This window comes from Rhinolophus ferrumequinum, chromosome 7 (assembly GCF_004115265.2).
Source record: "Rhinolophus ferrumequinum isolate MPI-CBG mRhiFer1 chromosome 7, mRhiFer1_v1.p, whole genome shotgun sequence".
NCBI classification, from domain to species: Eukaryota; Metazoa; Chordata; class Mammalia; order Chiroptera; family Rhinolophidae; genus Rhinolophus; species Rhinolophus ferrumequinum.
Window position 1 is genome coordinate 58,432,312 of NC_046290.1, and position 13,613 is coordinate 58,445,924.

Here is a 13,613-nt window from a genome sequence, read left to right on the forward strand (position 1 = left end):
CTTAAAGAAGCAAACAGTCATGCGGTGAACCACCTGTGGAGAGTCCCAGGTGGCCAATAAGTGCAGACGTACTGTAGGATCTGGGGGCCTTAGCCGTACAGCCACAAGGAAACAAATTCTGTCCAAACCTGCATGAGCTTGGAAGTGGATTCCTCCCTAGTTGACCTTCCAGATAAGAACCCAGCACTGCTGACATCTCAGTTGAAGCCATGAGACCTTGAGCAGAAAAGCAAGCTAAGCTAAGCTCAAATTCCTGTCTCTCGAAACTTGTGAAATGAATATGTGCTATTTAAGGTGCTAAGTTTGTGGTAATTTGTTATGCATCAACAGAAAATGAACAGAAATGTTGTGTGTGTGTGTGTGTGTGCGCGCGCACGCGCGTGCATGTGTGTTAGATATTCATCAGGATCTATGTGGATAGTGGGGAGGAAACAGAAAAATATGGTAGGTATATTTCTGTAGTGCAAGACGGCCTACGGGGTCTCTGCTCCCGCTCTCCATATAAGAACGCAGGATATGGGTAGGCCAAAAAGGAACACCCATGGAGCCACAGGTATGGGAGTCATACCACTATGGCTCACTGGAGGATGGGTTCACACGACGTGCGACCTGCTGTCTGCTTTGCTGCCAACCGACCTACTCTCTGACTTCCCTCGACTCTCCTCAACTCCCCAATGTAGCTGCGGCAGTTATATTAGTGGCCAATGGCTCAATGGTTACAGCTGATGGCCAACTAGCCACAGCTGACAACCATCTACTACCCGAGCCAGCACCCCTCCACGTGAGGCCGAGAGCCTGGTAACTGCTCTCTGGGGCTCTGTCCCCACAATTTCTTTAGGGAGATTTTAAGTGGTTAGGAAGAGCCCCTCTCTCCCAAATGAATGTATATATGAAAGAGAGAATCCCCCATTTAGGTAAAGTGATTGAGTCAGAAACAGTTTCTGGATGACCAAAGGAAAAATGTTAGATCTTTCCTTGCAGATTGTACCACTTATTCTCTAAGTTTTCCATTTGATCAGTTTGGGTTTCTCCCCTAACTTATACCTCTCTCTTCTAAGATATGCATTCATAGTTTGTAAAAGCCAATAACCAGTGGAAGTGCACTCCCGGTTGAAACCCAACTTACAGTGAGTGACATTTATCCTCAGTTTAAAATGTAATATAAAGTCCAAATATGGCTGGTTAGATAAGCAGAATTAGCTCAAATTTTCTGTGCCTGTGATATTATTTATCGATCACTTTTACAAATTGGTTCAAACTTACAACCAAATAATGAAACCCAGAAGGCTTGAGGAAGTATATAAGCAAACAGAAGTATTTAATAAAATTGGAAATTTTAAAATATTAAATTATACTTAGTAATAAGGAACTATATATATATATCAGGCACAAAAGAATGTAAACCTGGACCTCACAAACTCTTAGTAAAACAGAAATTCTCTGAATGAGATATTGGGCCTGTTAAATGCCTTTCTTTTTCATGTGTCTTTCATTGATGCTACAAAGAACTCATTGAAGGTCAGCCAGTCTTTTTGAAGTCATAGTAACTGTGATCTTAGCCACATCTTTGATTTAGAACATCAAAATATCATAATTGATATCAAACTCATGAACACCAGATCAGGGCATTGGAGCCATATTTGATGAAACATCAAAGGTACTTACTTGTTTGTTCTTGCGTGTGCTTAGTGTTCCTCACTCTCTTTTTCTATTTTACATCTTCCCTCATAAGGAACAAAACTTGGAAATCTTAAAATACTCACAATGTAGAACTTACCTATAGGCTGAAATCCACCAGAACAGCTAGAGAAGGACCTGATGTTAAGAGGAAGGATTCCGGGGCTGATCTTTACAAGGCAAGGGAAGTATTTGGCTCATGTAATTGGCTCAACCATTAGATGAGAATCATATAAAAATTAGGAGTGCATGATGTGATCCTGGAAAGAAATTTTAATCACACAGCATAGGTTAGAAGAAGAATAGAAAAAAAAAGAGGCTATATTCACTAGAAAAACAAAAACAAATAAACAAACAAACGAACAAAAAAACAGAATAAAGAATAACCAGAGAAATAAATACGGTTATATTAGCAAGTGAAGTTGGGAACTGCCCTAAGAGTGGAACAGGTGGGGAAAACATCAGACCTCGAAGGGAGTAGAATCCCTTTGAGCTACTTATAGTTAGTGACCTCAAAGGCTGGTAAAGGCAGGAGAGAGCCTCAGCTTTAACACAGCTGCTCTCTGGCATTATTAATGGCATGAGAATGAATCTGGGAATTGGTAAAATAGTAACAGCTAAACCAACACTTAAAAAATAGAAGGAAGTCTCCAAGTCATCAATTATACACGAAAAGTCCTTTCTTGCTGGAAATGAAAAGAAGGAAAGAATCCCCAGCCCATATCAATCTCAACAACTCTGTCTTTAACTCAAGTTCATTTTGATTTAAAACCAGCCTAACCTGAGTCTCTAGCTTATGGTTTGGATCCACTTTGGGATTCAGCTAAGTTTCCCTCAAACCTTCCTCTCCAGCTGCACAAGGGGACCAGTGCAGCTGCATCTCTGGGGAGATGACAAAAAAGGTAGTATGTGAGTTTCTCAGTGGTCCAAGCACTGAAAACAATCTCTCTCCTCGGTTGTCCATTATTTGTAATTATACTATATGAATATTGCGCCCTAAGGAAAAAACAACGTGAGAAGAGTATGCTGTCTTTCTAATGGTGAAACTCAGCTCACTGAGGAGTTCTCTGTCCTTCAAAGCAATAAGAATGGGCTACTTCAGGGTTTAGGAAAATTATTCTGGAGACCACCACATCTTAAGCTTTAGTGTACATAATAATTGCTTGAAGAGCTTGGTAGATAAAAGACCGGGCCCAAATGCTCCAAGAGTCTCCAGGCAGAGAAGTTCAGTGATGGTTGTTTCTTTATCCACCCCACACAGGTCAAACCCTTAAGCTCAGCCAGAAAAAACCTAGGTCTATAAGTAATTCTGTATCTCTCACTTTTAGCAAACACAACTCAGTAGATGCTAGAAAAGGCAATATTGTTATACGTCAGTGCATTGGCCTTACTCATATTTCTATTTAAATTAAAAATTTTCATAAGATTGCTTTAGCATCTTGCTAAAAGATGCTAAAGTGTGTAAAACTTCCATAAGTTTGCGTAGTATCATGTTCCTTTAAGTGCTTTCCTAACAGGAGAATCTAAGCTGATTTCCTTCAAAATTTCCCGACATTTCTGAGGGAAGAAAAGGGAATGCTCCCACTTATTAGGTGGGTACCTATCTGTGGGGACAGAGCCAGGAGTGCAGTTTCCAGGCTCTCAGCCTCACGTGGAAAGGTGCTGGCTCAGGTAGTAAATGGCCATCAACTGTGATCAACTGTGATTATATTGGTCACTAATATAACTGCCATGGCTACGCTAGCAGCAAATGGGGGCCAGCAAGAAGATGGTGGCTGAGCTAGCAAGCGTGGACTGCAGTTAGCAAGTGGGGTTGGTTGGTTGGCAGGAAAGAGGACAGCAGGTTGCAGATCATGTGTCTCCTGCTTCCTGTGTCTCCAACCCAGCCGCCAGTGAGAATATCGTAGTATGACTCCCCTATCTATGGCCCCGTGGGTGTTCCTTTTTGGCCTCAGCATGTCCTGTGTTCTTATGTGGGGAGTGGGACTAGAGACCCCGCAGGCTTCCCCGCATGACACTATCATATACCTGGTATAGTACTTGTCCCTTATTTAAATGATTTTATTTTATCCTCACAATAGCCCTTATGAAATACTGCTAGTTTCATCATCATTTTATGAATGAAGTGTCTAAGATATAGAGAGATTGAGTAACTTCATAAAATGGCATTGCTCAAAAGCAAGTAAACAGATTTGAATACAATTTCTCATTATTTTGCTACATAATTTGTTCCATTTTCTGAATTGCTTTAAATTAAAAATTATCCCAGGGCCATATATTTATATATATAACTATATATATAACTATATTTTAAAAGGTAGGACATTCCCCAATTTATATATATTGGGGAATGCCCTACCTTTTAGAATAAAACAGATGTTGGAAATATAACCATCATATATATCTGAATTAAGAAAAAAATATATATTGCTGAATTAAAAACAAGCTTTTGTTCTTATTAACTTGTTTAAGTAAATACTTATTAAGTGCTGAGTACATCGTGTATAGTGGTTAGGAACACAGGTTCTTGAGCCAGCTGCCTGGCTTTCAATTGTGTCTTCACTATTTATTATTGTGTATTAGTTATTACTATTTTTTATTGACTATAATTGACATACAAAATCCTGTTAGTTTCAGGTATACATCGTAGTGATTCAATATTTATATACATTATGAAATGATCCCCACGATAAGTCTAGTTACCATCTGTCACCATACAAAGTTATTACAAATATTGAAAATATTGCCTATGCTGTACATTATATCCCCATGACTTATTTATTTTATAACGGGAAGTTTGTACCTCTTAATCCCCTTTGACTATTTTGGCTGCCCCCAATTTATATTAAATAATCATTTTATCTGTTCCTAAACTCAGAGCCTGGAGAAGTCAGTATTGACTTTCTTGTTCCTTTTCTCTTATTGTTTACAGCCAATCTAGACAAATTAAAGCACAGATGAAAATTTTTCTGTTCACCACAAGTGTGGTTCAATGGTTCATTTATTCCATGGTTAATAAGGGTTATCACCACACTCCTTAATCTACTTAAAATATCCTCTAGTAATAAAGAATGAGAGAACTTTCTAAGGCACATTTGATATGTTAAAGCCAAATTTATTCTATTTAGGGAAAAATGCTTTCAAAATACTTCATAAAAATTTGGCATCTTTAGATATAATACAATCATGAAAGAGACCTGCATGTTTCCCTTTTTCTTAAAAGATCAGTAATTTTCAGTCCCATTACAAATTAATAAGGCCTCCCAAGAAGATTGAGGCTGACAATTTTTATATTCTCAGCTGTCTCCAGTTTCTTAATTTATTCATATATTCAACAAAACTTTGTTGTACTTTTATTGTGAGTTGAACATAAAGAACACATGGGTGAACAAAACCGATCCTATGTTATCTGCATTTTCGTAAAATCTGAAGGCATGTGATCATATGATTTTTCTGTTTCTACATTAATTATAGTGATAAAAACTAAAGCATCTTACAAAAGTTTTTAATTTAAATAAAAATGTTAATAAGGCCAATGCACTGATCCATAAAAATATTGCCTTTTAGCATCATAAATTTATATGTTAATTGTGTGATTCAATCACAAAGATTTTCATGGCATTTTTCTTTTCTCTGGGGTAGACTTTCAAGGTCCACATAGTAGTAATAATATTAAATCCAAGAACATTAACAGGAGGAATGAGCTGTTAGACATTTTGTATAGTAAAATTTATACCTTTAACTTACAAATTAGAATAAGTCTTTAAAATTGAGGTAAATATTATCTTGCTTATTTTTAGGTATTTTTAAATAAATAGATTGTTTACAAAAGAGAGTTTTTAATCATCTACTTCAAAGTTAACTATCTTTGTACCCAAACTCTTTTGCATAATTTGTCTCTTTGTTTTAATAGTATCCTCTTAACACACCTCCATCTTTCACACCTGCAAAGAAAAAATTATCTGATGACCGTTAATCAGAGTGCCAGCTCTCTTTGATAAAGACTTTATAAAAATGCATTTGACAAAGGAGCCAAAATATACAATGGAGAAAGGATAATCTGTTCGATAAATGGTATTGGGAAAACTGGATATCCACATGCAAAAGAATTAAACTGGACCACTATTTTACACCATATACAAAAATCAACTCAAAATGGATTAAAGACTTGAGCATAAGACCTGAAACCATAAAACTTCTAGAAAAGAACATAGGAGGTAAGTTCATTGGCAATGACTTTTTGGATTTGACACCAAAAGCAACAAAAATAAAAATATACAAGTGGGACTACGTCAAACTAAAAACTTCTGTACAGGAAAGTAAACCATCAGCAAAATGAAAAGGCAATCTACTGAATAGGGAAAAACATTTCAAGTCATGTATCTGATAAAAGGCTAACATTCAAAATATATAAGGAACTCATACAACTTAATAGCAAAAACTCAAAAAATCCAATTAAAAAATGGGCAGAGGTTCTGACTAGACAATTTTATAAAGAGAACATACAAATGTCCAACAGGTAATGAAAAGGTGCTCAACATCACTAATCATCAGGGAAATGTAAATTAAAACCATATGAGTATCACCTCACACCTGTTAAAATAGCTAATATAAAAAAGACAAATAACAAATGTTGGTGAGGATTTGGAGAAAAGGAAACCCTTGTGCACTGTTGGTGAGAATGTAAATTGGTGCAGTCACTATGGATAACAGCATAGAGGCTCCTCAAAAAATTACAACTAGAACTACCATATGATCCAGCAATTCTACTCCTGGGTATTTATCCAAATAAACCAAAATCACTAATTCGAAAAGATATGTGCACCCACATGTTCATTGCAGTATTATTCACAATAGCCAAGACATGGTAACAAGCTAAGTGTTAATGGATAGAGAAAAAAATATACATATAATTTAGCCATAAAAAGTAAAGAAATCTTGTCATTTGTGACAACATGGATGGACCTCAAGGGCATTAGCCAAGTGAAATAAGTCAGACAGAGGAAAAAGAAAAAAAAAGAAAGAGCTCAAATACAGAGAACAGGTTGGTGGTTGCCAGAGGCAGGGGGTGAGGGTGTGAGCAAAATGGGTGAAGGTGGCCAAAAGGTACAAACTTACTGTTATAAAATAAATAAGTCCCGCGGATGTAATATACGGCATAGTGACTATATTAACTATATGTAGTATACTGTATGAAAGTTGCTAAGCGAGAAAATCTTAAGTCCTTATCACAAGAAACAAATGTTTGTAACATTGGTGATGGATGTTAACTATTATTATTGGGATAATCATTTCATATTATATATATATATATATATATATATATATACACATACATATATGTGTGTGTGTGTGTGTGTATATATATATATATATATATCAAATCATTTTGTATACCTAAAACTAATACAATGTTATATGCCAATGATAACTCAATAAAAATATACTTAAGGATATTTGTAGTGACTTTCTAAAACCAAATAAACAGAATAAAGCAGGGGCAAATAGGCTTAGAGCAGAACATTCTCTAACTGCACTAAATATTACAGATATACATGAAAAATGAAATTTGACAAATAAATACGTCTATTAAAATATATGTTCGGATTTCTAAGGTTTAAATAAGAACTATAGGCACCTAAAGATACTTCCGATTCTCTCAGACAAGATGAGAATCACTGACTTAAACCAGCTAAAGCAATGAAAGAAAAAGAAACTGAAATTGAACATCTTTATAACTATAGAATTAACCTAATTCTCTATAACTTTACAATCATTTTTATCATCTGGCTTAATACAAGAGGCTTTGTGTACACTGAGAGTCATGAAAGCATCTTTGTTACTTATTACCTGTGAAGCAGGGACAAATTTTATACTGCTCTTGTTGTCATAGAGGAAAGCAAATTTCTGTTCCTTTTCCCCAAAAAGGAAAAGTATGACAGGGATACTTTCAGTTTTTCTCCTTCCTCTCTTTCTCCCTTTTCCATTGAAAGTGGAGTGACTGACCCGAAGGGTAAGTTTGGGAGAAAAGCTGAATGTACTAGACTCAGGCCGTTTTGCAGAACCAAAGCGTCTTCCTCATGCATGCATTCTTTTCTGCTCTCCGCACTGTGGTTAACCTGTTGAGAGCAGCCTATGGATCCTTGTGGGGGCATCTATTCTTATCCATTCAAACCTGATTCATTAATTTAGTTAACTCATTTGGTCATAGATCAAAAGTTATTGTCTCTGATAACTTTTATCAGTAATAAAGTTAATATTTTGAACTCCACTTGTCATTTCTCAATTATTTATAAACTTAGAAGAAAGGGACAAATATGGTGGCATTTATTGGATTTCTAAAACACTTACATTACTTAAATACTCAATTTGTTGGCATTAGAAAGTTTATTTCCTTAGAGAATAATAATGATTGTAATAGATTTTAGGTATCTTCAAGCATAAAATTCAATAAAAGTTCTGGGCTTAGGAAAAGGATGATAGAGAGAACTGTACTATTAAAAATGTGAGTTTGGTGTAAATATCAATAATATATAAGAACCATAGATACAAATATAGAGACCAAGAAATTATAGTTTTTCAATATAATTTTCAATACTAAGTTATCCAATTTATCAAGAATTGACACATTAAGTTTATGCAAAATTAATCAAATTTTTGAAATTCATTATAGGAGAAACACAATCAAGCTTTAAGTTGATTATTTAACAATAATTCCTTTATTTGCTTTTGGTTATCATTCTTTACTTGTTTCACTATAATCATCAGACTCTTGGAAATTATTTTTCCTCCCACTAATTAAAAAACTGTGTGTGTGTGTGTGTGTGTATTTGTGTGTATACATATACACGTGAACTAAAATTTACAGTTGAATTATTTAAGTTATTTGCTGTTGAGAAGTTTTTTCCCTGGAGAAGAATGATTTCTAACCTTTAGATTATTGAATAGTAATTCTTTGGGTGGCTTTATCTTTACACCCCAACAGAAGCAGAACTATAAGCAAAGTAATCATACCCACGTAACAAACATTTCCTTCCTCATCCTTCAAAAACTAGTGTTCCTCTTAGCCCTTAAGAATATTTTTTTAGTATTTCCTCACATGTATTTATTAACAAAAAATTTATATACATACACATACATATATACACATACATATATATATATATATATATATATATATATATATATACAGTGTTTTTTGTTGCACAATCTCATATTTTGCACGTGCTCACACACATAAAAACAGGAATAGCTTGCTCCCCTTTCTCTGATAAGTAAACATTTAAATGCACAAACATCTGTGAGAAAACAAATCCGTTAAATGACAATTGTTTGCATACAATAATTTCCTTTTTAAATGAAATTTTATATAAAGATAGTCTTAAGTCTACTGCTCCTTGCTCAAATATAGCTTAAATTTCAAACATGTTAACATACGTTGTCTGGGCCTCTTTTCTCTGGATGATCCACAACTTTACCAACTATATATACTCTGAATATACCTACCTAAATCTGTCTGTATATCATCTATCTATCTATCTGTCTGTCTGTCTATCTATCAATCATCTACCTGTCTCTTTAGAACTGTTTATCTTGCTGCCTGCTGGATGTCTACAATCTGTCTAATGTTGAATATCTAAAATCAACATACCCAAAAGTGAATTTGGCATCTTCCTTTCATACAAGCTCACCTTCTTGTGTTCCCTATCTCAGAAAGAGCACCTCCACCCAAACCGGAGATCTTACTTTCATCCTAGCTGCCTTCCTCTCTCTGCTTCATCTCTTTCCTCATATACCATTAGTCGTCAAATTTAATCCACCTTATACACTATCAGTTTCACTAGATTTTAATAATTGTCTCTTGATTTATTTCCAATCTGTTTTTCCCATAGCCCCAACTAATCTACCCTCCATCCTAGTGTTGAAATTATCTTTCTAACATGGAGATCTGATCATGTTGACCCTCAGAGTTATAGCAATGATCTCATTACTGATGTCACTGTGACATGGAAAGATTAGATAATTTAGTAATTTAAGGGCATGTTGACTCTCACCTTCCTAACTAGTACTCTTTAGATGATATGATAATGTGAAATTCTAAAACAAAAGAAGAGTAGAATGATCAGTATGGAAGGCATTCCTGCAATACGTGTTTTAGATGAAAACTAGATGCTGCTTTTTCTACTTAGTGGAAGGAAATATTTGAGGCCCTCCTGAGTCAGCAATTGTGCAATATAGTCCTATTTCAGGCCCTGATTTCTACAGCTTCACATAATGCTCCAGTTTGCAAATCTTCACTTCAGCAATAAACTGTCAGTTTCTTTAACTTCACATTGCTTGGTCCCTTCCCATAATTCCTGGAGCATGGAGGTCTCACGTCGCTTGCACCTAACATCCTCTGTTTTCACGGCAGAGCTCAGCACATAGAAGGCCCATGTGCTGAGGGAACAGTCCTCCAGCAACCGCTTTTCCAACATGAAGCTGTTATCAGCAGCAGAACCAAGCAGAGGAAGCAAGTTTACAAGATCACACCCACATCCCAGCCCCTAGTCAGGCCTTTGTGGTTTCAAAAAGAGCTACAAATTCTGCCCGCAGTAAAAGACTACATATCTTGTTTCCTGTTCTACTATAGCCTTCTAGTTTATTCCCCAACTCCAATATCTGTCAAGCCCTTACTCCAGGGAATCACCAAAGGTAAAAGTCAAGTATTCTCTCCTATAACTTTGATATGTGGATTCCTATTGTCAATGTCAGAATGTCCAAATCTGTAGACTTTTTATAAGACTTTGTTTGAGCCAAACGGATGATGATTGCCAGGAAGCAAGATCTCAAATGCTCCGCAGAATAACAATTTTGCAATTTCTTTTATGCATTTGAAATTAAGGAGGGAAAGTAAGGAAGATTACATGAAGGTCGGAGAAAGCAAGGTGGAAATCGGGTTGTAGGATAGTTAAGATTATGTGCTCTCTTGAGGGTGGTCATGCATTAGAAAAAGGGGTCTGAAAGGGGGAATTTAAAAGGTGTGTTAACCTAGATGCACAGAAATAATGGACAGGGTTTGCTTAAGGAAGATAAGCCTTTTATTAAAGAAGTTATAGGCCTGGAGTGTGACTACCCACCATGACCTGCCCAGTTAGGAATTTATGACCCTTTGAGGTTACTTTCCATAGAATCCCTTTTTCTTCCACCCTATCAAAATCATATCTAAAATTCCGTAGATACACTTCAACTCGATTGCCCCTTTACTTTCATTTTGTTCCCCTAATCTTGTGAATTCATTTTTCTACACCATTAAATACTTTTCCATTATTCTACCTTTATAGGAACTTGGTTCTACCTTTAATTTTATCATTTTCTGCATGAACCCTCACTAAACCCGCAGGGAAAGAGGAAAAACAAACACATGCCTTTTTTTCCTCATTGACAATTCTATACTATTATTCCAAACAATTTCAAAGAACTTCTCGTGTTTATCATTTGCCATATGGTTTCACTTGCCACCCTATGCACCCAAAACCCAGTAGCCAATCACATATAATGCTATGAATAACTTGTTAAATTCCCATAGAGACATGACGATTTACTTGCTTATTTTAATATGTAAATATTTAATGTCTATATGTGTTCTGTTTTTCTAAAATAAATTGAATTTACAGTATGAACAGGATGGCTTTTATAAAAATTTACCTGTGCAGGAGGTAACCCACATCTTTTTGTTATCCAGCCTAAAGCCTTATTTCATTTCTGTCATGCCATTGCTGATAGTCATCTCTAACCTCTAACCCTTCAGTTCACTCTGTCCCTAATATTTACCTTCTTCTTGAAGTAAGACCCAGATTTAGGTAGTGGTCATTTAAAAGCAGGCTCAATCATATGTCAGGAAAGGGACAGAAGCCTAAGAATTGAATCTCAGCGACAGGGTGGGGATCAAGGACCAGGTGACTGTCAGGGTTAGCTGGAGGACTACGGATTTGTCAGGGGTCACATATGGAGTGAGCATCAGGAAGGAGCTGAAGCTCATTGTTGGAATAAACATCAGAAAAAAATGTTGAATTCATTATTTGCTAATGCAAAAACTATGAAATTTATTGTTTATGTTTTTTTTCTGATCGCGAAATGCTGAAAATCTTAAAATGGTCTCCTCAAAACTTTCTACTTGAAATCCTTACCCATTATCTTCTACCATACCAGAATTTTTATCTCCCTGGTCTTGAACAAAATTCCAAGGACCATTTTCTCCAATTTGACTTTTGAGCTCTGAGCATTGCTGGAGAAAATTGTGAATCTAAAATTAACTATGTCTACTATATGTCTATATATCTTGACCCACTTCAGCGGAGCCTGTACCATGTTTCCCCAAAAATAAGACCTAACCGGACTATCACCTCTAATGTGTCTTTTGGAGCAAAACTTCAGACAAGACCAGGTCTTATTTTACTATACTATAAGACCGGGTATGATATGATATGATATGATATGATATGATATGATATGATATGATATGATATGATACCAGATCTTATATTAATTTTTGCTACGAAAGATGCATTAGAGCTGATTGTCCGATTAGGTCTTATTTTTGGGGAAACAGGGTAGCTCACAAAACCCTTTGACTTGAATCCTCCTTGTTACGTTGCCATTAAATACTTTCTCCAATATTTTCTAACATGCTCAAGCCCCAAAGCCACCCACGCTCCACCTTCCCTTTGCTCTATAGATGATCACTTCTTTATTGAAATCAGAGTTAGCTTCTGTGAGCTCCTTCGACTTCCCATCGCTCCATGTCTGAATTTCTTTTTAACTCATCCAGATCTCCTTCTTTCTTGCCTCAGACAGAGGATACTTTCACCCTTTCCAATATCACATCTTTACTTGTACACCTACCACCGTCTCTTCCCCCCAATTTCTGAATCTTGCTCAATTAACCTTCACCTTCAGTCACATTTCCATTGATTTCTTTTCAATTCACCGACATAAAGGAAATATGCAATTTTATTGAAAAGCATGAATGTGTGTATGTTTATCAATGAATGATTACCTCTTCTGTCCCTTGACCATCATTTCTTTGTGGGCCAGAGAGACATTTTATGACCAACACAAAAGCATGTCTTATTCCCAGCTTGCTGATGTTTGTGCATTGGAACTTCCAGCTGCAGTGTTGCAATTGTAGAGTGTGGGCATCAGTCAGCACTGTGGTGGTGGTTTATTGGTTCTGCCCTTTATTACTTGGTCACTTAGCTGAGCTAGACACTGGGGTCAAACACTAGACTGTAGGAAGTGAAATCCGACTTGGTAGAGAATTTGCCTCCACTCCAGAACTTTGAGGGTAGGATTATAGTTTTCTCTGAAACCTAAGCAGTGGCCAGGATAAGCCATGCTCAGTTTCTAGGCTGAAGTTTTATCAGAAGCTTTTTGCAGTTTTCAAGGGAGTTGGGGCTGGTGAATTTTTTTTTTTTTTTAACCAATCTATGATCTAAACAAATGTGGTTTTATTAAGTATATTAATTGATATTTTTCTCTAAATTATTGAAGACATTGTAGTTCTTAATAGTTTGCTTAACTAAGAACATAAGGATCTAAAAAAATCAAGAAAACCAAGACTTTGAGGAATGTTTTATATTTATATATAATCCATTTTCCAGTTCAAATCTTTTCAAGAATAGGTATCGTGTTTTACATGTATTTAATTTAAACATTCATAAAATGTTGAAATTCTCTATGATACTGATTTATAGTCTAACACTGGAAATAAAACAAGATTATTTTACTTTCTTTTGCAAGGAGCAAAGGGTTTCAGAATTAAGTTTGTCTTCAAGCAGCAGCGAAGGCTTGCTGACAAGATATTTTGGAACAACTTGCTATTAGGAAGGAAGTATGAGTGGGAGGATGAGAAATAGCTCATGCCCATATGACACATACAAGTTGTGAATTTGTTA

General features: G+C 35.8%; 1 long non-coding RNA gene across 1 annotated transcript in view; it reads left to right on the forward strand.

Moving 5' to 3' along the window:
• The first annotated feature begins 10,282 nt into the window (after positions 1-10,282).
• Positions 10,283-13,613, forward strand: part of LOC117024474 (uncharacterized) — a 63,186-nt gene continuing 59,855 nt past the window's right edge. Inside the window, exon 1 of the long non-coding RNA XR_004423459.1 lies at positions 10,283-10,371. This is a non-coding gene — a long non-coding RNA (uncharacterized LOC117024474). The remainder of the gene's footprint in view (positions 10,372-13,613) is intronic.